The sequence below is a fragment of the Mesocricetus auratus genome, unplaced genomic scaffold (assembly GCF_017639785.1).
Source record: "Mesocricetus auratus isolate SY011 unplaced genomic scaffold, BCM_Maur_2.0 Super-Scaffold_100007, whole genome shotgun sequence".
Lineage (NCBI taxonomy): Eukaryota > Metazoa > Chordata > Mammalia > Rodentia > Cricetidae > Mesocricetus > Mesocricetus auratus.
In genome coordinates, this window is record NW_024429191.1 from 94187104 (window position 1) to 94209296 (window position 22193).

Below are 22193 nucleotides of genomic sequence, written 5' to 3' on the forward strand. Positions count from 1 at the left end.
TTCCCATCGACGCTGCTGTCTCTCATCCCAGCCAGTGGCAGGAAGCAGCCTCTGGCCCCTCCCATGGGTGACTGTCCTCACCCAACGCTGCCCCCTGCAGTCTGTCCTTCACAGGGGCCACCGTAGCCCCAGGAGAGCTATCCCGGCGATTTGTGTGAAGAGCGCCCCCTGGCAGTGTGTGGTGGTGTCACGCCATCGTGACTGGGGTGCCTCTGGGAACACGGAGGCTTGTCCTCACAGCTGGTGTTTGCAACGCCTTTTCCTTGACTGCCTCACTCTGGTCCTGGCTTTCAGCGGCCGTGGCCTCAGAGGGACCTTCCTTTCCAGCCGGCACAGCCTAAGTCCCTGCCGGCCGAGACTCCGCAAGCTGCCATGAGTGCCTGCCAGCCCCGTCCACTCGGGTCTTATTTTTACATTTTTATTTAGCATGTGTGCCACAGCACACGTGTGGGAGTCAGAGGGGTGGCTTAATAGGAGTCAGTCCCTCCTAACCATGTGCGTCCCAGAGATCCAACTCCAATCGTCAGGCTTGGCCACGAGCAACTTCACCCTCTGGGACCTCTCTCTGGCCCTGGTGGTCTGTTTCTCACGTGCTCTTCTGCGGGGGCAGGGGGGTATGGGCCGTTCGTGCCCCGTGTGGGAAAGAGACTGCTGTGGGAACCTGAAGAAGCAGGGAGAGAGGGCATCCCCGCGGAAGCGGCAGGTTTGTGTGCCCGCCCGCGATTGGTGGTGATGTAGCAGCAGAGGGCCTCGCGGGGGTTAGCTAAGCTGCCATGGCCGCCGTGCATGGGTTGCTGGGGGTCAGTTAGCACTGGGGGTGCTCACGTGGGTGGATGCGAGTGAACGCCCCCCCCCAGCACAGGCCTCCAGTGGGAATCACGTCGTGTGCCGTTCTCCCTGCAGCAGCCCCTGAATCGTCAATGAGGATGGTGGGAACGCTTCGGGTGGCAGTCTGGTGCCAGCCGGCAGACAGAGGCGGGAGAAGGAGAGGGGCAGTGTGGGCCGGCTGCCGCCAATGGGGGGGGGGTTAGGGGGAGCACAGAGAGAAGGCGGGAGAGTTGGGGGGAACACACAGGGGAGGGTGAGGAGGTTCTAGAACCGCAGAAGAGGCGAATATTGGCGGGCATGCCTACAATACCCCAGATGTTTTGGGGAACAAAGACATATACGCAAGGAAGCCAGGCAAAGGAGAGTTGTGGTGATCTTGTCTCAGACCCAGTGGCCTGGTACAGCCTGGACTGTCAACAGAGCCAGCCACTTGTGGGCAGGCAGTCCCGTTGTGGAGGGGATGCTGCATTGAGAGAGAGAGAGGGCTGCGATCTGTGTGTCCCTGTGTGCCCACCCGCAAACTGGTGGTGCTGTCTGGACCTCTCTGGTCTCCTTGTATAGAAAGAGGGACTAAGAGCTCTAACCACAGGGCTGGAGAGATGGCTCAGAGGTTAAGAGCACCGACGGCTCTTCCAGAGGACCTGAGTTCAATTCCCAGCAACCACATGGTGGCTCACAACCATCTGTAATGAGTCCTAACCACAGCTGGTCGGACACCACGTTCAGGGGTCAGTGGTGCAGGCAGGTCTGTGACCGTTCATTTGCCCGTGAGGGCAGTGACTTTGGGCTGCTGTGGTAGGGTTAATGCCCTCGCACACTGGTATCTGCAAAGGGCATGCGTGCAGCCCCTGCCAACCTTCATCTTGACCAGAGGAAGAGACGGTGACGTTAGAGACAAGAACTGACCGAGTGAGGGTGCAGGCCATCCCCCATCACTGTGGGGCACTGCACCCCACCCCCTTCCCCCCAGCTCATCAGCCACCGAAGCTAGCAGAAGTCTCGAGGCTTGATCCAGAAGGCTCCACAGATATAGGTCAGCATGCCCTCCTATACCCCGGAGCTCCCTCCAGCCTGCATTTTTCCTGGGGTTGTCATGCCTGCCTGGGTGGGGGAACCCCAGCAGGCTGTGAATGCCGCTGAGTGTGTTGACACAAACCCTGGCTGAACCCCACTGTTCTTGGCAGCCAGCGGTGGCTGTGTTGGAGTTGGGAAAGGGACCATGGTGGCGCCTGCCCTACATCCAGTCCTTGGCTCCAGGATGGTTCTGAGGAGTGGTTCCCGTCTCACAGGGCTGCTGGGGAAGGCTTTTAACCAGCTCTACCCTGCCAGCAGCACTTGTGGCTGGCCGATCTTCACCAGGCAAGGCAGGGGACAGACGCCAGGGCTACTGGGAGCAAGCACTGTCTTCTCACTGGAAAGCCCCAGCTTGATGGTGGTTTTGTTTTGAGATGGCATTCTGCATCAGGCTGGCTTCAGACTCAAGGCTGTCCTCCTGTCTCTGCTGTGGGGTTGGAGCCATGCACCATCACATTCGGTGTTTTTTTTTTTTTTTTTTTTTTTTTTGGTTTTTCGAGACAGGATTTCTCTGTATTGTTTTGGAGGCTGTCCTGGAACTCACTCTGTAGACCAGGTTGGCCTCGAACTCACAGAGATCCGCCTGCCTCTGCCTCCCGAAGGCTGGGATTAAAGGCGTGCGCCACCAATGCCTGGCCACATTCGGTGTTTTTAATCCATTCATTTTTTTTTTTTTTAATTTGAGATGGGCTTTCATGTAGCCTGGGATGGCCTTGAACTTCTGATAGTCCTGCTTCCTTTGCTAAGTGCTGGGATTAACAGACATTTGATGCCATGCATGGTTTATGATGTCATGCTCGTATATATTTTTACATTTGTTTATTTGTGTGTGGGCGGGACTCACATGTAGGCCTCAGAGGACAACTTTGGGGAGTCAGTATTTGGGTTCTAAGGTTGCCAGCCCTTGTTTTCTCTGCTTTTTGAGATGGGGTCTCAGTGTGGTTTTTTTGGCTGGATTAGAACCTTCTATATATTTCAGACTGTGTTTGAGTTCATGGTGATCCTCCTGCCTCTGCCTCCCAAGTGCTAGGATTACAGGCATGCACCACCATACCTGGCTTGGATTTTTTTTTTATTGTAAATTCAGTTAAATTTTGTGCTTTTTTTTTGTTTGCTTTATTTTTTGTTGTTGTTGCTTTTGTTTGAGATAGGGTCTCTCTTGGCCCAGGCTAGCCTTGAACTCATGATGTGGCTGAGGTTATTCTTAGAGTTCTCCATTCTCCTACCTCTACCTCTAGGTGCTGGGGTTCCTCGCAGACACATCATACCTGAGTGAATTCCCAGGCTTCTCCCCAGTATTCACAGCATCACCTGGAGACGTTCTGTCTGTCCTTTCTGCCGAGCTTGGAAGCAAGTGGGCGTTTTCAGCAGAGGCCATGGGTTCTGGGCCGGGGCTGGTGTCTGCTATCTTGTGTTGGTCTGAGCAAAACCATGCATGGTTGGGGGAGTCGCACCATGCTGCCCAGCTCTGCCATGGGCCAGGTTCTTCCTGGAAACCAGACCCTAGCCAAGGTAGATATTGCTCTGTAAAACAGGCTCATAGCAACACCTGTTCCTGAGACCGGGAAGAGAAACAGATGAGGACACATGATATGGGCTCAGGATAGACTGTCAGACAGAATGTCAGGTCTGTTGTCATCGCTGACCTTGGCAAAAGCAGCAAGCGTTCCTTCTTGACCTCCTCCTCAACCAGGTGTCATTCCTTCTACCCTCTACCCCTTCCATCCATCCATCTGTCCTTCTGCCCGTCCATCAGTCCATGCCCACCCATCTGTTCATCAGTTCATCTGTCCATCCAACCACCCATCCGTCCATCCATCCATCCATCCATCCATCCATCCATCCATCCGCCCACCTATCCGTCCATCAGTTCATCTGCCCACCCATCTATCTGTTCATCCGTCCATTCATCTCTCCTGTCTGTCCACCCATCCACCCACTCATCTGTCCGTCTGTCCGTCCATCCATCCGCCCACCCATCTGTCCATCCGTCTACCCATCTGTCCCATTCATTCATCTGTCCATCCATTCGCCCACCCATCTGTCCAACCACCCACTCAAAGGCTGCAGCCGTGTGAGACTCCCAGCTGAGATGTGGGAATGGCAAGACACAGAGATAGAACAAAGCCCTGCTCCCCAGCTTCCTGTTTCCGACTGGAATGCGAAGTTCTTGGAGACTTATCCTTGCTGTGTCATCTCTGTCCTTGGAGTGGGTGGACAGAGGAAGACTCTCTTGCCGTGTGTCAACATTTAGTAGCTTAACCCTCTGTGCCCCGGTTCCCGGTTTCACAGATGGGAGAGGTGGAAAAAAATTGAGTGGGGCTTAAGGAAGTCTCCAGGGCGGTGCGGGGCACCGGAGACGGTGCTGCTTACCAGCGGCCTGTGTGCAGTTTCCCTCCTTCTGTATTCTTGGATCTCAGTATGCTGATGGCTGATGAGGGACTGAGTGCTTTCTCTGGAAGCCATCGAGGGGGGCGAATGTGGCGGCGGTGCGGGGTGGGGGGCGAGGTAAGGGGGTGTATGTGGCGGAGGGAGACTGGGGGGGCACAGAGTTGCTGGCTTGGGAGCCGTTGCCGTCACAGCCTCCATTCTCACAGAGAGCCCCGTCTCTAGGCTCTCAGAGGGACTGTCCACCAGAGTCGGCAGAGCCCCTCCCTCTCTAGGGGTCCCACCCACCTTAGCTGAGCCCACTGGATGTGTTTGGCTTCTAGTAGCAGAAAGCCGGGCTCCAAATGGCTTCAGCTGCAAGAGAGAATTTGCTGAAGCCCAAAATAATCCATTCCTGAGTCCAGGCAGCCGGAGGATGTTATGCAGGACCCCGTTTTGCTGTCCTTGGCCGCTCGGCCCATCCCTTCTGTGGACATCTTCACCAGCCAGAAACCCTCTGGGAAAAGCCCTCGGGGTGCGCAGCTGCTGCCTGTTACCGGACACCGAGGCTGAAACACAGGCGCAGTGGTATCCCCCGGCCCCAGCAGAGTAGTCAAGGGTTTTCTAGTACATGAGGGGCTGGGCAAGAGAGGCAGGGAAGTGTCTGTGCAGACAGCCATCCTGCAATGGGGGGGGGGGAGGCAGGACAAGGCCCCCTTTACTCTGGCCGGATCTGTGCCGGCCGACCGACCGACTGCTCGCTTAGCTGCCAGAAGGCACAAGACTCCAGCTGCTCCCCAGGCTAGTCACCCTCGAGCCTGGCACGGCCTCCCCGGGAGCAGCAGCTGTGCCCTGCACTGACCCGTTGGCTTTCTAGGGCTCCAGAGGGGTTGGGCTGAGACTCAAGTATGACCAGCTGCCCACGATGGCTGGGAGGCTGACACCACGGGGGGGGGTGTCCAAGGAAGAGAAGGGTGTGGTGGCTGGTCCCCCGCATGCACAGGGCCCGTCTCTTCCTCCTGGCAGGGTCCTCGGCCTCGGCGGGCCCTTCACGCTGCCCGTGTGGCTTTCCACGCCGCTCGCTGCCCCCTGCATGGGTCCGCTCTTCCCCTGTGGTAGCAATTAAGCCCTTCCCTCGGCTGGGAAGGCCCCTTCCCTAGAAGATGCCGGGTGGGACTTCCAACCCCATCTCCGCCTCCTTTACTTTGTGCTCGCGGGGCCAGGCTGCAGCTGTGACCTGTGCGCCCATGGCTTGTCTGCAGTTTCCAGGTTCGGCTTTGGTGGGGGCTGGTGCACCGTGCGGCCTCTGCTATGACGGGCCCTTCCGGAACTCCACATTGCCTGCTGCCTGCAGACATTGCCTTGGGACAGAGCGTGTCACCTAGAGCAAGAGTCTGGCGGGGACTCAGCCTCCGGCCTCGGCGGCTGCCAGCAGTGTGGCTTGGGACATCTCTGTGTTTGTTTCAGTCTCAGAACTCTGGGCAGAGAGGGACTGCTGGTGGCAGGGCTGCAGGGGCCAACCAGAGGGTCTCAGGGCCTGGTGGCCGTGCTAACCCTTGCCTGGGTGTGCGGAACGTCAACTCCTATTGGGCCTCAAGCTTTCCTCACTATTGGGCCAAAGCGTGCGGCCACTGGGTGTGGAAATTCGAGGATAGCCCTGTATGCTACAGGGTCAGGGCTCAGGTCCCAGGCTGCCCTGGGCTCCTTGGCTAGAACCGGAGCAGGCTTTGAGGAGGTCAGGGAGGACTCTGGAAGCATCCTCACATCCGGACACTGGTACAGCCCCAGGGGTCCCTGTGGTCTCTGACTCAGAGAGAGGTCACCTTCTGGAGCTAAGGCTGGAGCCCAGCTGTGGTCTCTGCTGGGTTGGACAGGGCTCACCGGAAGCAGGGCCTTACCCTTGGAGGCCAGACAGTTGCCCATCCAAGCCGTCTCTGCTGAGCTTCTGACACGGACAAGGTCTGTTACAGTCAAGTGGCCAGTGGTAACTAGAGCTTCCTGCGGCCCCGAGTGTCACAGGGCCCCACACCGAGAGTAAATACTTCCTCGAGCCCATCATCCCCGCCACGTTGGCTCTTGCCATTTATTAGCATTCCGCAGGGAAAGGACTGAAGGCCCAGAGAGGTTGAGTGACTCCTCTAAGGGACACACAGCTGTCGTGTAAGGCAAATGGATAGTTTAAATTTGGATCCCTTCCCTAACCTCTGTCACCTGCTTGTTGGTGGACAGCCTTTGTTGTTATGACTTGTGTGTTAGTGTCGGTCCGTTTCGTGGCTGCCTCTGCCCTGGTGGTGTGCACCTCTGCTGGGACCAGGAAGCCTTGAAGATATGTCTTGCACGAAAGGGTTAACCCCCCCGCCCCGCCCCCCCCGACACACACACACACACACACACACACACACACAGCTTTCCCAGGGCCAGGGCCGGAACAGGGGGGGCCTTATCTGCAGAGGAAGGGCGGGTGGGATGTAGGACCATCTCCACCTCACTCCGGCACCTTCTGTGGGCCGGTTGTTGTTGAGCATCGAGGGCGGGGGTGGGATGGGGGGAGCCAGCCAGCCAATGTGGGATTCATTACTGGGGTTAGGCAGAGGAGCCTTCTCCTGAGGTAGGATGGGGTGGGGCCTCCTAGATGCCACCAGCGAGTGGGGGGAGGGAGGGCCCTCCTCTTCCCCTCTTTCCTTTTCCTGTGCTTGAAGCAGCTGTCTCCCCCCCCCCCCCACGGGAGCGTCTTCCCTGCAAGGGTGTGGCCTGGATGTTTTGGTCCCTGCCACCTAGAGCCTGTTGGGCTACAGAGGCCCCATGGGTGGAGGCTAGGCGGGGAAGGGGGTGGGGCGGGGCGGGCAGGCATCAGTTCCTCTGTCTTGGGAGTAACTGAAAACCTCTGGGCCTCCTGCAGCATTGGGGCTAACCCCAGGAGAAGGCAGAGCGTGGGGCAGAGCTGATGTAGCAAGTCCCTGGCTGTATGGCGGCAGGCGGCAGGCGTGGCCACGCCTACAATCCCAGCACTTGGGAGTCCAGACTGGCCAGGCCACCGGAGAGGTGGTGGTGCGGTGGGTGGGTGTCAAATGTCATTAGTCTAGAGGGAGAGTAGATAGGGGTTCTAGAAGCCCTGTTTGTGCTGAGGACTGAATATAGGGTAGAGGGCTAAGGCACCCCGGATGAGGGGCACACGCAGGTTGTCTTAAGACAACCTGTAGGAAACAGGCCCAGAGTGGCAAAGTAACTTTCCTGAGGTCACACAGCCCGGCTTTGATGCCTGCCTCATGCAAACGGCAGCTGCTGTAGTTCAGAGCTCCCGGGCCATATCTCAGCCTCCCAGTCCCAGCAAGGCCTGAAGCCTGAGACCAGGAGAAGTGAGGCCTTCAGCTCTGGTCAGGAGCAGAGCGCTACACTGCCCCACCCTGACCTCTGTGGGGGGGCCAGTGAGCAGGGCTGGGAGATGCTGTCTCTCAGGTGGGACCTGAGGCCTCCCCCTCTGTGATGGATGAGGAGAGGGGCTTCCCAATGGTTCTAGGGACTGCAGACTCCGGAGGGAGGGCTCCGTCCCCTCCCAGTGTCTCCCATAGGTCAGCTAGCAGGCCATTGCCACACCAGCAGAGCCCGAGAGCCCGGTGGAGCCCGAGGAACTCACATATCCATAGGAGAGGATGTTTGCAGGAAGGACCTCTCTCTCTCTCTCTCTCTCTCTCTCTCTCTCTCTCTCTCTGTGTGTCTGTGTCTGTGTGTGTCTTGGCTTATTTGTTTTTATTCCATGTATCACATGCGTGCCCAAGACCCACAGAGGCCAAAAGACGGCATCAGACCCCCTGGGACTGGAGTTACAGGTGTGAGCCACCGTGTGGGTGCTGGGAATTGAACTTGGGTCCTGTGCTAGAGCAGCCAGTGCTCCAACTGCTGAGCCTTCTCTCCAGCCCAGAGGACGTCTTTAAAATTTCATTTATGTATTTTATTATTGTTGTGTGTGTGCACGAACGCACCATGGCATATACGTGGACGTCAGGGGACAATTTTGTAGAGTCAACTCTCTGTCCAGCTTTATGTGGGTCCCAGGGATTGGACGCAGGTCGCTAGGCTGATGCAGCAAGCATTTTACCTGCTGAGCCATCTTACTGCCCTGGGCCTTGCTGACCCCCAGGTATGTCCTCCTGCACATCTGTGGACCTGCACCTCCTGCCCACGGAGCAGCCCGGCCCCCGAGGAAGCCTGTTTCAGGGCATGCCCCAGGTCAGAGGTCACGTTGGGAGCCTCCAGCCAGTGTGTGTTGGATGCTGACTAATGGCCATTCTTTTTTTGGACGGGGTCTCACTATGTCTCTGGTTGTCCTGGAACTTGCTCAGTAGACCAGGCTGGCCTCAAACTCACAGAGATCCGTCTTCCTCTGCCTCCCGAGTGCTGGGACTCAAGGCGTGCGCCACCACCACAAACCGCTTGACTCTGGTACAGAAGAGGGTTTCCGGCTGAGCCTGTGTAAACTGGAGTTGGTGTTTACTTAGACTTTCTCATGGGCTTGAACACAGGCCCACAGTCGGGCGTGGGCTACTCAAGAGAGCCGCTAGGCATCTTTCCCATAGCTGCATATATGGCTTTTGTGGGGAAAGAACTGAAGTGTGATCACAGGTACTTTACATAGGGTTACAGCCCACAAAGGTCACCAGGTCACCGCGGGGACTCCTGAGTTAAGACAGCTTTTATTGTAAGTGAGGTTCATAGTCTTGTTTGTGAGACTCCCAGAAGTTTGGGGGTTCACTTATGGAAACAGAGTCGGGCCATGCTCAGAGGGCGTATACCCTCGGACCTGAAGATTGTCTCGTTGCTATTTTAGCATTCTTATTCGAAAATATCTCTCTATGAAGAGAATGTGGCCTCCCTGCTAAAGCCGTCATTGCAATGTTGTTAATTGCACGGAAATTTTGAACCGGAGGCTGCGTGCTCCAGAGGGAGGGCTCCGTCCCCTCCTGGTTTCTCCAGGCTTTCTACTCGGCCTCCATCTCACCCCAGCACGCCCTGGCTGAGGAGCCCACAGCATCTGCTCACTGCTGTGTAGGGCCATAGCTGCCCACGGGTAGGGTGCTCAGGTGCTCCCGGGATACGCCCCGCACCGTGGGTGCCTCAGCAAGTGACCAGGAGAGAAGATGGTGAGGCTTCAGAGGCACTCTGGGGCAAAGGGACAGATAGATGGTCACCTCTACTGAGCACTGCTCCAGATGTCACGCAGCAGCAATGGGGATGTCCCTTGCCACCCCTCACCTCAGAGATAACAGGGATTGGAGTCCACACACACAGACTCAGGTCTGCGGTCCAGCCCTCACATGTCTACTGGGATCAGGGTTGCCCATGGCCGTGCTGCAGAGCCCAGGGTGTGAGATCAAAGATGCTTCTTGGGGGCTACCCGTGGAGATGCCTTTGATTACCGAGAAGCCAGCCCAAAGAAGAGTACCCCGGGAGACGCATACAGGGCCTAATGCCACTTCGCCACGGGTCCTTCGGGGTGGGAGATGTGTCCCAGAGCGCAGTGAGAGAAAGGCCAGACTGAAGGAAAGCGAAGGATCAGGAACCAGGAAGTTTAGGTAGGAAAGGCCAGAAAACAGACTCAACCCTGTAAACTCCAGTGAGGGGCTGTGGACACCCTGCCCTAGTTCAGCTTCTGGCCCCTGGTGTCAGGGAGATGACACACCGTCGTCTCTCTCACCACTGAGTCACCGAGGGCAGGACCGCGCGCTCCACTCAACCAGGAAGGTGATCCTATTCTGGGAAGCCCTCAGGAGTTCTCCGGTACGGCTACGGCTCTGGGAGATTCTAGATGCTTCTAGATTCTGCCAGCTCAGGCTGGAAGAAAGTTCTCCCTGCCCCCTCTAGCGGGAAAGAAACTGGGAACAAAACTTGTTGGTTCCTCCTTTTCACAGGAGGAGGCGAGGGTGGGCTGGCCACCTGTTTCCCCGTTTCCCCTTTGTCACCTGTGTGTACTTTCAGACTCAGGATTGTATACTCAGGGTCACGCAAAGGGCACAGCCCTGGTTGGTTTCCAGTCCCCCATCCACAGTGTTCTTCTCCCTGGCAGCGTGAAGGCCCCAGTGTAAGCAGACCCCAGACCCCCGCTTGCCCCCACCCATCCCAAGTGTGCCTCGGAGTACGGCTGGGTTCGCTGGGCCTATAGCAGGAGGGGTTCTTGGTGCCCCCCCAGCCCCCGCTTCTTTGTGAGCTTGGAGAGCCAGGTTCTTGCCTATGGCCGTAAGTCAGTCTTTCCCTGAGCTCAGCACCCTCCCGCCCATGCTTCCCTCCCACAGTGCCCATGTGACTTTTCACTTCGGCGGTGCTGGGGGTTCAAACTCAGGTCCTCATGTGTTTTTGTTTTTGTTTTTGTTTTTGTTTTTGTTTTTGTTTTTCGAGACAGGGTTTCTCTGTGGCTTTGGAGGCTGTCCTGGAACTAGCTCTTGTAGACCAGGCTGGCCTCGAACTCACAGAGATCCGCCTGCCTCTGCCTCCCGAGTGCTGGGATTAAAGGCATGCGCCACCACCGCCCAGCATCCTCGTGTTTTTGTGACAAATGCTCTCATCTGCTGAGCCTCTTCTCAGCCTGCTCCCTGCTTCCCAGCTGCCTGTGGCCACACCCTCTACCTCCTGGCCAGCCCAGGGAATCCTAGGCTAAAGCCACTCCGCAGGTGCCATCTTGCTACGCCCCAAGTGTCCATCTTGTCTTTGCCACACGAGAATCCCCCTCATGGAGGTTAGGATGCTTGCCTAACTAGGGTTCTCAAAAACCTTGGAGGGCTCGTAAAACAGGATCAGTGGCTCCGTGCCAGGGAGCATTTCCCACAAGTGACCCGAGGTTACTGAGGGGCAGGTGCTGAGTGTCCCATTGGGGTCTCAGCATACTCAGGCAATCTTAGCGTGACTCTTAAGAGTGCAATGCGTTCACATTTGGTCCTAAACCAGCAGCAGTTTGCAGCCCCAGCTACGCGTTAGAGACTTCCGGGATGGCAGGTAGGACTTCTGGGGTCCCCCGCCCCATAGGTGGAGGTTCCACTCCCTGTATTACGTGGACAGTGCTACACTGTTTCAGATTGAGAGTGAGGCTCTGGTGAGCCTGTTTTTAGAACCAAACTAACAGCTCGCCCTTCCTGCTCACCCTTCCCCATCACCTGGGCCTGGGGCACCGCCATAGGGAACGCCTAAACAGTTGAGTTCTGCTTAAAGTCCAGCTCTGAGGACCTCGGGTGTGTGGGTTCTGTCCTGACCACAGGGTGGGCAGATGAGCTGCCCTGGCAGCAGCCTGGAGCTGGAAGCCTGGGTGCTGTGGGACTTGTCATTGTGGTGGAAATCTGGCTCTGTGGGGTTTTTGTTTTTATTTTGACTGCTTATTGTTTTTGTTTTTGGTTTTTTTTTGGATGTGTTTGGTTGAGATGAGGTGAAGGGCCTGAGGGAGGGAATGACAGAGGCTGGAACTGATCTTGCAAGGTTAGGGTGGTGATCACAATGATGTAAGAGAGTTAGCTGCACATACCGTGGTCACACGTCAGGCTGAGATAGCATAGAATTGGCTGGGCGGGGTTGGCCGGGCGGTGGTGGTGCACACCGTTAATCCCAGCACTCGGGAGGCAGAGGCAGGCGGATCTCTTGTGAGTTTGAGTTGAGGCCAGCCTGGTCTACAGATCGAGTTCCAGGGCAGCCAAGGCTGTTAAACAGAGAAACCCCATCTCAAAAAACAAAAACACAAACACCCCAACCAAACGATAAAGGATATAGCATAGTATGTCGTAGAAGACACACAGCTATTACAGCTCCTGTGTATTTTGAGACAGCCTTACAGTAAAGCCCAGGCTGGGTTCAAAACTCAGTCCTCCTGCCTCGGCTTGCCACGTGGTGGGATCACAGGTGTGCATCACCAAGGCCTGCTGCTGGGTGCCGCTCTGTGCTGGGGGAGGGGGAGGCTTCTTAGAAAGGAGGAAACAGGCCCATCCTGCCCTGTGGTTACCACGGAGACCAGGAGGGGGCCGGGCCTTGTAGAGCTGGTGGCAGCAAGTCCTCCAGGCCCTGGAGTGACCTGGGTTGGGGGTGGGGAATGTCACCTGTGTTGGTGAACGGAGGGTGGGCTTTCTGGAGGTGGTGGTGTCTGGGAAACTCTGGAGTCCAACTGAGGAGTACAGTGTTCTTAGGAAACAGAGCAGGCTGATGTTGGATGTGCCGGGGTACGGGGTGCTCAGCCCCAAGGGGGAGTTCTGCTGAATGCAGTGCGGGAAGTTGTATGGGGAAAAGGAGGAAGACAGGAAATAGACAACACTGAGGGACTGGGGGATGCCACCTACTGCGTGGGGTGTGGCCGGAAGGGGCAGCTGTAACACCGGAGCAGCTAAGCATTAGGGCTGGCGGGGGGGGGGATGGGAGGGCAGGGGCCCCCGGACTGAGGTGGGAGAAGGCAGGGCATGGACAGCCAAAGCTGGGATCTCAGGCCTGTGGGTTCCTCAGGAGACAAGAACACGACTTGTAGAGGGAGGAGGGGCGTGGCCAGAGAGAGCCGGCTGGAGAAATGGTCAAAGTTGGGAAGGGCTGGGAACCAGAAACTGTGACAGAGGCAGAGGGGAGGAGGCCGCGTTGGAGAGTGAGCAGGAACGGGACCCCAGGAGGGGTCCCCCGAGGGCTGTCCTCGGGATCGGTGGCTGTGGATGGAGGCGGGCCATAAGGAATGCGCCAGAGCTCTCTGGTGGGCAGAGGCCAGATGGCCAGGGCCGAGAGGGTGCTAGGCAGAGGGGAGCGCGGGGGTGGGGGGGCAAGAGGTCGGGGTGGTGAGCATGGACAGTTGGCAGAGGCAGAGCAGGAGACTCAGCTCTGGATGGAAACTCGACCTGGCCCGGGATGGGGACCTGAAGTGACGTCTGAACACCCCAGGACCCGCTGTAAGCCGCCGTCTGCGGTGGCAACACACTTTCTTGGGGTCTCTCCTCCCTGGTGCCCCTTACGCCGGCTTCCCTCAAGAGTGTTCCTTGCAGCTTTGCATGGTACAGGCGGCGCACGAATGGCCCCAGGGGCACCCATACGTGCCACACAGCCACGTTTGCAAGTGCCAGGCCTGCCCCTGTCCTCCCCCACTGCAGCCTCAGGGGGGCGGGGTGGGGGGCGGTATTTTTCTTGGCATTTGGCTTGGAGCATCTGCTGCACTCATGAGCTGTTGCCTGGGTGGATGGAAGGCGGTTGGCAGGAAGGGTGAGCTTTGTGTAAGTCAGGTGCCTACCGGGAGAGAGCAGGGCGTGTGTGTGTGTGTGTGTGTGTGTGTGTGTGTGTGTGTGTGTGTGTGTGTGTGTGTGTGTGTGTCCACACGTGTACCACGCTCACACTCGTGCATACATCCCTCTCTCCCGCTGGCTTGATGCTCCGTGTAGAGTGGAGTGCTTCCTGGCTTCCTGGCAGGTGTCATCCTCTGAAATGGGTCTGCACTGGGTTCATCCTCTCACTGGTTTCAGAGGAGGCGGGACCAAGAAGGACCCTGGGTGCTGCTCCCACCAGGCCAGCATGGGACAAGGACGTGGTGGGGGCTCTTTCAGCTGTCACACATTGGCCAAGGGTAGGGGCTTCCTTCGCTTTTGTTGGATATGGACCGGACTGGGGAACATCCCGGGGGTTCTCTCAGGGGCCCAAAGGATGTTATCCCTGCTAAGTTTCTTGAGACTGTACCTCCCCTGTGGCTAACCTTTAAGTTCTGTGGCTCAAGGGGGCTTCCTGTGACTGCTAAAGTGAGTGCGCAGCCCACGCGTAGCAACAGACTTTGCCGTGTTAGGGTTACGAAGGTCCGGAATCTCAACAGGCCCGCAGGGCTGATGCCAAAGTATGGGCTCCTGCAGGAGGCTCCAGAGATCTGTCCCCAGCCTCTTCTTGCGCTGTTGGCTGCTGACATCCCTTGGCTTGTGGCGCATTGCTCAGATCGCTGCCTCTGTCGCTTCATGGTCACCTCATGTGACCAAACCTCTTCTGCCTCTCTCTGGTCAGGACACCTATGATTGCATCTGGGTCACTCTTTTGTTGTTTGTTTTTTGAGACAGGGTTTCTCTGTGTAGCCTTGGCTGTCCTGGAACTCGCTCTGTAGACCAGGCTGGCCTCAGACTCACAGAGATCCACCTGCCTCTGCCTCCCGAGTGCTGGGATTAAAGGCGTGCGCCACCAACACCAAGCCTGGGTCACTCTTTTGTTACTGTCTGTATTCAGATCCAGAAGTCTCCTACCACGTAAAGTCACAGCACCCTTCAGGCCGAGGACAGGACACTGGTCATCCTGGTGTGTCTCAAGACATTATAGTTCTAAGGCATAAAATGCTGAAATAAATTGGGTCGAAAAAGGAAAAAGGGCAATGCATTAAATTCTTTTAAAAAGTGCTTTAAAAGATAGAATCTCGTGTATTGCCCAGGCTTTCCTCCAAGGATGACCTGAACTCTAATGTTCCTGCCTCGACCTCCTAGTGTCCAGATTATAGTTATTTGCTGGGTGATGTGGTGCTGGGAGCGTGAACCTCCGTGTCCCTGCATGCCAGGTGAGCATCCTATGAACTCAGCTGTGTTCTCAGCCCACATTCAATTCTTTACATTTCTATCTAGGTTGGTGTACACTCGTCACCATGGCACCCGAGGTCCGAGGTGGGAGGACCTGGAGTTCGAGGCTACCCTGGGCTGCCAGTGCATGTGGAATGTTGACGCGCCCCGTGTCCCCCCCCACCCCGCTCACAGAGTAAGGGACCTTAGTGCTACACAGCCAGCAGCATGCTGGTGCCAGGGTCTTCTCATCACCACGAAGTGGAGACCCCACATCTTAAGGAGCCAGCCCCATGTCAGCCCCTTACTCCTGGCAGCCACTAGTCTAGCCTGCTCTCTCTCTCTCTCTGAACTCTTTCTAAAGTGTGCTCCTATGTGACTTTAGAATAAATAAACACAGCTTGATGAGTTGGCTGTTGGGAGGATATACATGGGGCGGAAGCCAGTGTGTGGCTAGAGACCAAGGCTCCGGAAGGGCAGGAGTTGAAGTAGCCTGGGTGTCTGCCACCCCCTCCCCTCGTGCTCTTTTCCTGGGGGTCTGGGTCCAAGTGCCCACTCGCTTTCTGAATACACTTGCACGCGACCCTGGGTAGCTTCCTCACCCCCATCATATCCAAGCTTTAGGGGCGTCTACTCAGAAGGTTCTCGACTCCACAGTCATAGGGGTGTGACAACATGCAGTGAGTCAGGCCAGCAGCTGGCTCCCTGTGGGCTGGGCAGATCGTCCCATGTCGCTTCAAACTAGTATGATTGCAAAGGGACATCGAGTAGAGAGTTGATGGTGCATGCACATGGGCGCAGGTGTGTGTGTGTGTGTGTGTGTGTGTATACATGCACATGAGCGCAGGGGTGTGTGTGTGTATACATGCACATGGGCGCAGGTGTGTGTGTGTATACATGCACATGGGCGCAGGTGTGTGTGTGTGTAGGTACATGCACACGAGTGCAGATGTGTGTGTAGTTACATGCACATGAGTGCAGATGTGTGTGTAGTTACATGCACATGAGTGCAGATATGTGTGTAGTTACATGCACATGAGTGCAGATGTGTGTAGTTACATGCACATGAGTGCAGATGTGTGTGTGTAGTTACATGCACATGAGTGCAGATGTGTGTAGATACATGCACATGAGTGCAGATGTGTGTGTAGTTACATGCACACGAGTGCAGATGTGTGTAGTTACATGCACATCCATGCAGATGTGTGTGTGTAGATACATGCACACGAGTGCAGATGTGTGTAGTTACATGCACATCCATGCAGATGTGTGTGTGTAGATACATGCACACGAGTGCAGATGTGTGTAGTTACATGCACATCCATGCAGATGTGTGTGTGTAGATACATGCACACGAGTGCAGATGTGTGTAGTTACATGCACATCCATGCAGATGTGTGTGTGTAGATACGTGCACACGAGTGCAGATGTGTGTGTGTAGTTACATGCACACGAGTGCAGATGTGTGTAGATACATGCACATGAGTACAGATGTGTGTGTGTGTGTATGTGTAGGTACATGCACATGAGTGCAGATGCCTGAAGAGGCCAGAGAAGTCAGATGCCCTTGGAACTGGAGTTACAGGCAGTTGTGAACTGCTTGACACAGGTGCTGGGAACCAAACTCAGGTCCTTCTTCTGGAGGACCAATGTGTGCTCCCCCTGCCCCCTGGTATTTTGAGACAGGGTTTCTCTGTGTAGCTCTATCTGTCCTGGAATTCTCTCTGTAGACCAGGCTGGCCTCGAACTCAGAGATCCACCTGCCTCTGCCTCCTGAGTGCTGAGATTAAAGGTGTGTGCCACCACCGCCTGGCTCACAATATGTGCTCTTAACCACTGAGCCTTCCCTCCACAACCTCAACATGCTTTTACAGTGTTTTACAGTGTACTTCAAGTGGGCTGTGTGTCCTCCACCCCTAAGTGTGGCCTGTAGATCTGGTTCCTGAAGTGACCAGGGTCTCCAAGAAGGTTTCTGAATCAGTGGCTCTGCGTGAGAAGGGTGACAGGTGACAGGGTACAGTGGTGCCCTCCTGTCCAGCACACGGGGCCACCATGCCCTTGACACAGGGCTGGTTGCAGCCGAGGGTGTGCCAGAGCAGTCAGTCAGATGTGTTCTGGATTCCAGGGTCTTGTCACGGAAAGGAAGAAGTATGTGAAATATCTCTGCCATTTTTCATGTTGATGACATCTTGAACTGATAATATTTTGGCTCTGCGAGATCAATTAAAACAGGCCACGTGATTCCTCACATTTTTCTCCCTGTGGTAGCTGGAAGTTTAAGGCTCCATCTGTAACTTGCATCTTGGGCCTCGTGCCAGAGGGCCCGCAGGACGGTACTTGGGTCACGGTCAGACCACGTCTCTGACTGGGAGAGCTGGGAACCCTCCCACTTGAGGATGGGTGTCCTGTTTGGGGAAGCAACCCCAGGAAAGAAACCCCTTCTGCCCTGGGGCCCCCCAACATGATCTGGAGACCCCCACTTGATGGTGCTAGAGAGGCAGAGTAGCTGTGACCCCTGTGTCACTTCCCAGACTTGGAATCTGGAGAGAGGGCTTTGCTGGAGCTGCCCTCAGGGGACCGTAAGAGGGCTGGGGGTCTGTGTGAGGTTCCCTGTGCCCCCAGGAGGGAGAGCCTGACGGGCAGTTGGTGGTCAACTTTGACATGGGTTGACAGGAGTTCCTCTCTACTGACTGCCAGGCTTGGTGACAGGAGGGTGGGAGGGAGTAGAAGGGAGCGCCTGGTTTGAAGGGACCTGCTGTTTTAGCTATGACTGGAGTTGGTATATCAGCTCCAGACGAGGAAGGCAGATTCCAGAGACCTGCATGATGGACCAGAGGCCTGGGGTTCCTGTGTTGGGCTGGTCGGGCGGAGCTGGGCTGGGGATGGAAAATGAGAGCAAGCGTGCATACCCTCAGGAGAGGCTTTGGGGCATTGAGGTCACACGGGGAAATCTGTCCCTGGCCCCGAGGCCCCTCCAGAGTTACCAAAGACTTCTCTCCCCTTGAACTGGTTGCTTCTGCTCCAAGCAAACCTCCAATCCCACCCACCCCCAGCACTCCCAGTGTGGGAGCTGGCCTAGGGCCACCATGGCCATGCCTGAGCCTGGAGTGACTCATTCCAGGTCAGAGGTTATGGGGTTTGGCAGATCCCATCCTCCAGGCCCAGCCCTAGCCCCAGCCCCAGAAGTGTCTGCTCCTATCCTTTGGACCCCCTGGCTCATCACTTCTCAGGGTCCCAGAACCTCACAGGGGTCTGCAAGGAACGGGAGGAGGAGACTACTGACTCATTGCCCAGCCCCCAAGGAGGATCAGGAGCAGTGGGAAGAAGCAGGCGGCAGAACACATTCAGAGTCCCTGAGGCTTCAGAGCAGAGAGTCAGGGTGAGCCAGCCCCCGGGGTCCTGCCTTCCTCTCCTGCTTCCCCCTCCTTTGGCTGCAGCCCGCTGAAGCCCACTTGAGCAGGGTAGCTGTGCTGCCTCAGCTGCCTGGAAGCCTCTGAGGGTCAGGGCTTTGGGAGAAGGCGAGCCCTGCAAAACACAGAAGGCTGGCTGAAAACCAAGGTGCGTGCCTGTTACCTGACGGGCGGGGGTGGACCAGGCCGGGTACCATGCACAGGGTCCACGGAAAGCCATCCAGGCTGGGAAGAGATCGCGTGGTTCTGGATTGGCACAGACATGGGCAAACGCAGGTTAAAGGTTAGGGCCGCATGGCTCCAAGGTCCATACCGTGTACCCTGTCATTTTCCTCTTAGTGGCCCTGACTGCTCCTTGGTGTGCTGGGCGCAGAGGCCCCTTAGGCTCACCCTGCCGCGGTCGCGGTCGCCTGCAGCCGGTGCGCCTCTCCCCGCCTCCTCGTCCCCTCGCCCTGCCCCTCGGAGCAGTTCCCCGTCAAGCCTCCCTCCGCAGGCCTTCCTGAGCCCTCCTACCTCTCTGCCCCACACTCTGGGAGGCTCCTTGTTCCGAGGCCACAAAGCCCCTTTGATCCTCTGCTCGGCTCCGAGCCATGTGACCCGGTGGGCGGGCCGCAGCTCTCCAGCGTCCAGGCAGCCCGACTTTCAGCTGCTGGGGTGAGTCCTCGCTCTTTGTTCTTCCAGCCTCAACAGCTTGCTCCGGGGGCCTCCAGGTGGTGGGGCCCGCCTGGCCGGCCCCAATGGGTGTAGTGGGGCTGAGATCCAGGTAGCCCCGGGACCTTGGGCTCTCTGGCTGGCAGTCCAGCCGTGGGTTCCTGGGAGAATGGGCGGCGGGATGCCGGGTCTCCACGCGGGAACCAGATTTTCGATCGCAGAATAGAAGAAAAAGGGGCTTTGTGTGGTCACAGCTATCTCTCTGTAAATGTTTGGCCAACTCCACCGAGTGATAGGGATTGTCTTCGAGCACGCTGTCCCGGCAAGGGGCATTTGATTTCCAGCCCGGGGGGCAGGAGCAGAGGTGAATTGTATGCTTCTTGCAAAAATCTCTCCACACAGAGTTCTCAGCTTGTAATAGTGGGCGGCTTCCAACGCTGGCTGGATATTAGTTACTACCGGCTCTTGGGAAGGTGGTAAATCAGAGACCACCAGGCAAACGCGTGTGCTGTCTGTTGCTTTGGGTTCTTGAGATGTGCTGAGCCCAGGAGGGTGTTGCTGGGCGGGGTGGGGGCTTGGTATGCATTTGTTTTGCTAGAGAATGTGCGATGGGGGTGTCTGCCTTCTGGGGCCATGTGTTGGAACCTGTGCCGAGTGTCAGAGCCGGGGCAAGCAGTGTCCTCCAGCAGGCTTTGTGAGGGACCCCAGCCAGCACAGAGAGTGGTCACTGGCACCCAGACACAGAGGGACAGGAAAATGTGTGCACCCCTCACCCCCATCCCCGCCCCTGATCTAAGGAAAAGTTGCCAGCTCTTGGTCAAAGGCCGGGGGAAACAGCATGTCTGCTCCCCAAGAGAAGTGTGAGATTCCTTGTCTTAGAGAAAAAAAATGCATCACCCGGAATGAAGAAGCCCAGTAGCGGGTTCTGGCCACTCTGTGCTGGTTTGGGAATTTGGTTTGGATCTCACGTGGGACACCCAGAGGACAGCAAAGTTCCCTGCAGTGGTGTAGGGCTCCCTTCATTCACACTCTGCCTCTAGGTTCTTGGGTCTCTTGAGGGGGCATTTATACACTTACGTCACGTTTTATGCGTTCCTATCACTCTGCTCAGCTTCCCTTGGCAGCCAGGAGGCTCCTTTTCAGCAAACATGGAAAATCTAGGGAGAATGTGCATATCAAACCTGTGGGGACAGGCGGCCAGCCTCCACCCAAGGCATCCTGGGAAAGGTGGCTCGCCCTTCTCTTCTCGGGTCTCCTTCAGGATGTGAGGGAGCTGCAGAAGGCAGCTTCGAACTCACAGCAATCCTACTACTGCCTCAGCAGCTTCCCGATGCAGGGGTCACAGGTGTGCACCGCCATGCCTGGCCAGGACTTCTCTTTTTAAGCATTGCTCTCTGGAGAGCCGAGTTGCGACTGACCTGGGCCGTCCCTTGAGTCCCCTGGTCATGTCTGTATTGGTCCACCCAGGTCCTGTTGCATCTGTTGGAGTGTGTTTCTGTGTCTGCCGGTGGTCCTTGTGGGCCACCTTGGCTCAGCTGGTATGAGAAACCTACTGTGTGCGTGGGGTGGCGACAACCCTAGGTGGAAGCCAGCTCCAGCATTAGGCCTGATTCCCAGGGCCACATGTAGCAAGTGTGATGTGTCCCATCATGCCAGGACTGGGTGGGGGTGGGGTGTGGGGTAGGGGGGATGGGGGTGGGGTGGGACGGGGGTGGCGCTTCTTGGGCCCATGGAGCCCTCTGAGCACCCGACCCACTGTGCTTATCCGTGACAGCAGCTCTGGGACATTGACGCAGGAGCCCCTCTACCCGTTGGGCAACCACAGTGCTGTTGCCTCTACTCCCCGCCCCTCCCTTCCCTGCCACAATATCCTCCCTAACTTCCTGTTGTGTCATTGCTCTTGTCAGATAGGGTGGCTCTGCCTGGCCTAGGTCCCCTTGTACAGAGAGGGCCCCACGGCCTGGGGCGGCACAGATTCCCTGCCTGTGTCAAAGGTCTCTCTAGGAAGCCCGCACTGAGGCTCCGTTTCCGTTCTCCCATTCCTCCCTCCACAAGGCACAGCCTCTGCTGGCTTTCCCACACCACCCCGGAAGTTTCTAGGCTTCCTCTCACACTTGCTGACCCTGTGTGTGGGAAGAAAAGTTTTCTTTTAATGCAAATAGTTAAAAAAAAAGAAGAAAGAAAGAAAAGTGGGCCTCCTGCCTCCTTACCCTCCCCCTCCCATCTTTGCCCCCCCACCATCCTTACCATCCCCCCTCACATCTTTACCATCCCCCCTCACTATAGACTAGGCCGGCATCGCCAGGCGAGCTTTAAGAAATGGCCTGGCAGGGGTGCCCCACCAGAGATGGTCCAGCTTCCTACAGTTGGGCCTTTAGAGGAGTCGCCAGCCAGCTCCCTCAGACAGGCCACCTCCCCAGACCCTGCCTTCCAGCATTGAGCTTTGATTTGTTTATTGAGCTCTGTTCCTTGGGCAGGTAGAGACTTGCCATCCGGAGCTCCAGAGCCTTGGACTTCTTCCCAAGGACAGCTTCTCGGGGTGGCTGCTGTGTGTGTTTTGTGAGTGGAGCGGGGCTGGGGGCCCCTGCCTGCCTCTGAGGAGGTGGGCATTTCTGCACTCCACACCCGAGACCTCCTTCCTCCTCCACCTTTATGGTTTCTGTAGGGGTTGTGAGTCCCCCCCATCCCACGCACTTGGCTGCACACTGAGCCTGCCGTGGTGCCTGGGGGAGCCTTGGCTCACCCGCCTCTTCCCTTCTGCTCTCCGCTGCCGTGCACCCCGAGGAGCTCGCCATCCCAGGCTGTGAGCCTGGTAAACAGGGCTGGGTGCTAAGGCCGTGGAGCCCGATCTCCTCTTCCTGCAGCCTTCCTGAGCGGCTGTCCACACACTTCCCATCCCACTGCAAGATAAGCTCACCCACCCATTGGGCCCAGCTCACTTCTTCCTGCGGACTCGCGTTGGCACCTGGCTGGGGCGTAGGGCCTTGGCTTTCTTTAGGGCGGCTGTGTACGGCTCATCGTAAAGGATCCCTAAAGACGCAAAAGCCTTGGGGCTGGTGAGATGGCCCACCGGGTTAAGATGCTTGCCGTCGTGCTGGGCAATGTGGTACACCTCCTTTAATCCCAGCCCTCGGGACGCAGAGGCAGGCGGGTCTCTGAGTTCGAGGCCAGCCTGGTCTACAGAGCAAGTTCCAGGACAGCCAGGGGTACACAGTGAAACCCTGTCTTGAAAAAACAAAGTAAAACAAAAAACAAAACAAAAGATGCTTGTCAGCCTTGACAATGTGAGTTCTATCCCCGGACTCCACATGGTAGAAGAACCTTCTCATCTGCCCTTTACACATGG

The 22193-nt window shown here is 56.8% G+C and overlaps 1 protein-coding gene across 6 annotated transcripts in view; it reads left to right on the forward strand.

The window, feature by feature from the left end:
• Septin9 (septin 9) overlaps positions 1–22193 on the forward strand; it is a 161410-nt gene that overhangs the window by 109194 nt on the left and 30023 nt on the right. The window contains exon 1 of one of the 6 annotated variants that reach the window (XM_040750110.1): positions 18192–18344. The exons of 4 other annotated variants lie outside the window; for them this stretch is intronic. The gene's annotated coding sequence lies outside the window, so the exon portion shown is untranslated. Of the gene's footprint in view, positions 1–18191; positions 18345–18683; positions 18851–22193 lie in introns of those variants that run through there. One more of the 6 variants, XM_005069864.4, reaches the window with a different exon arrangement.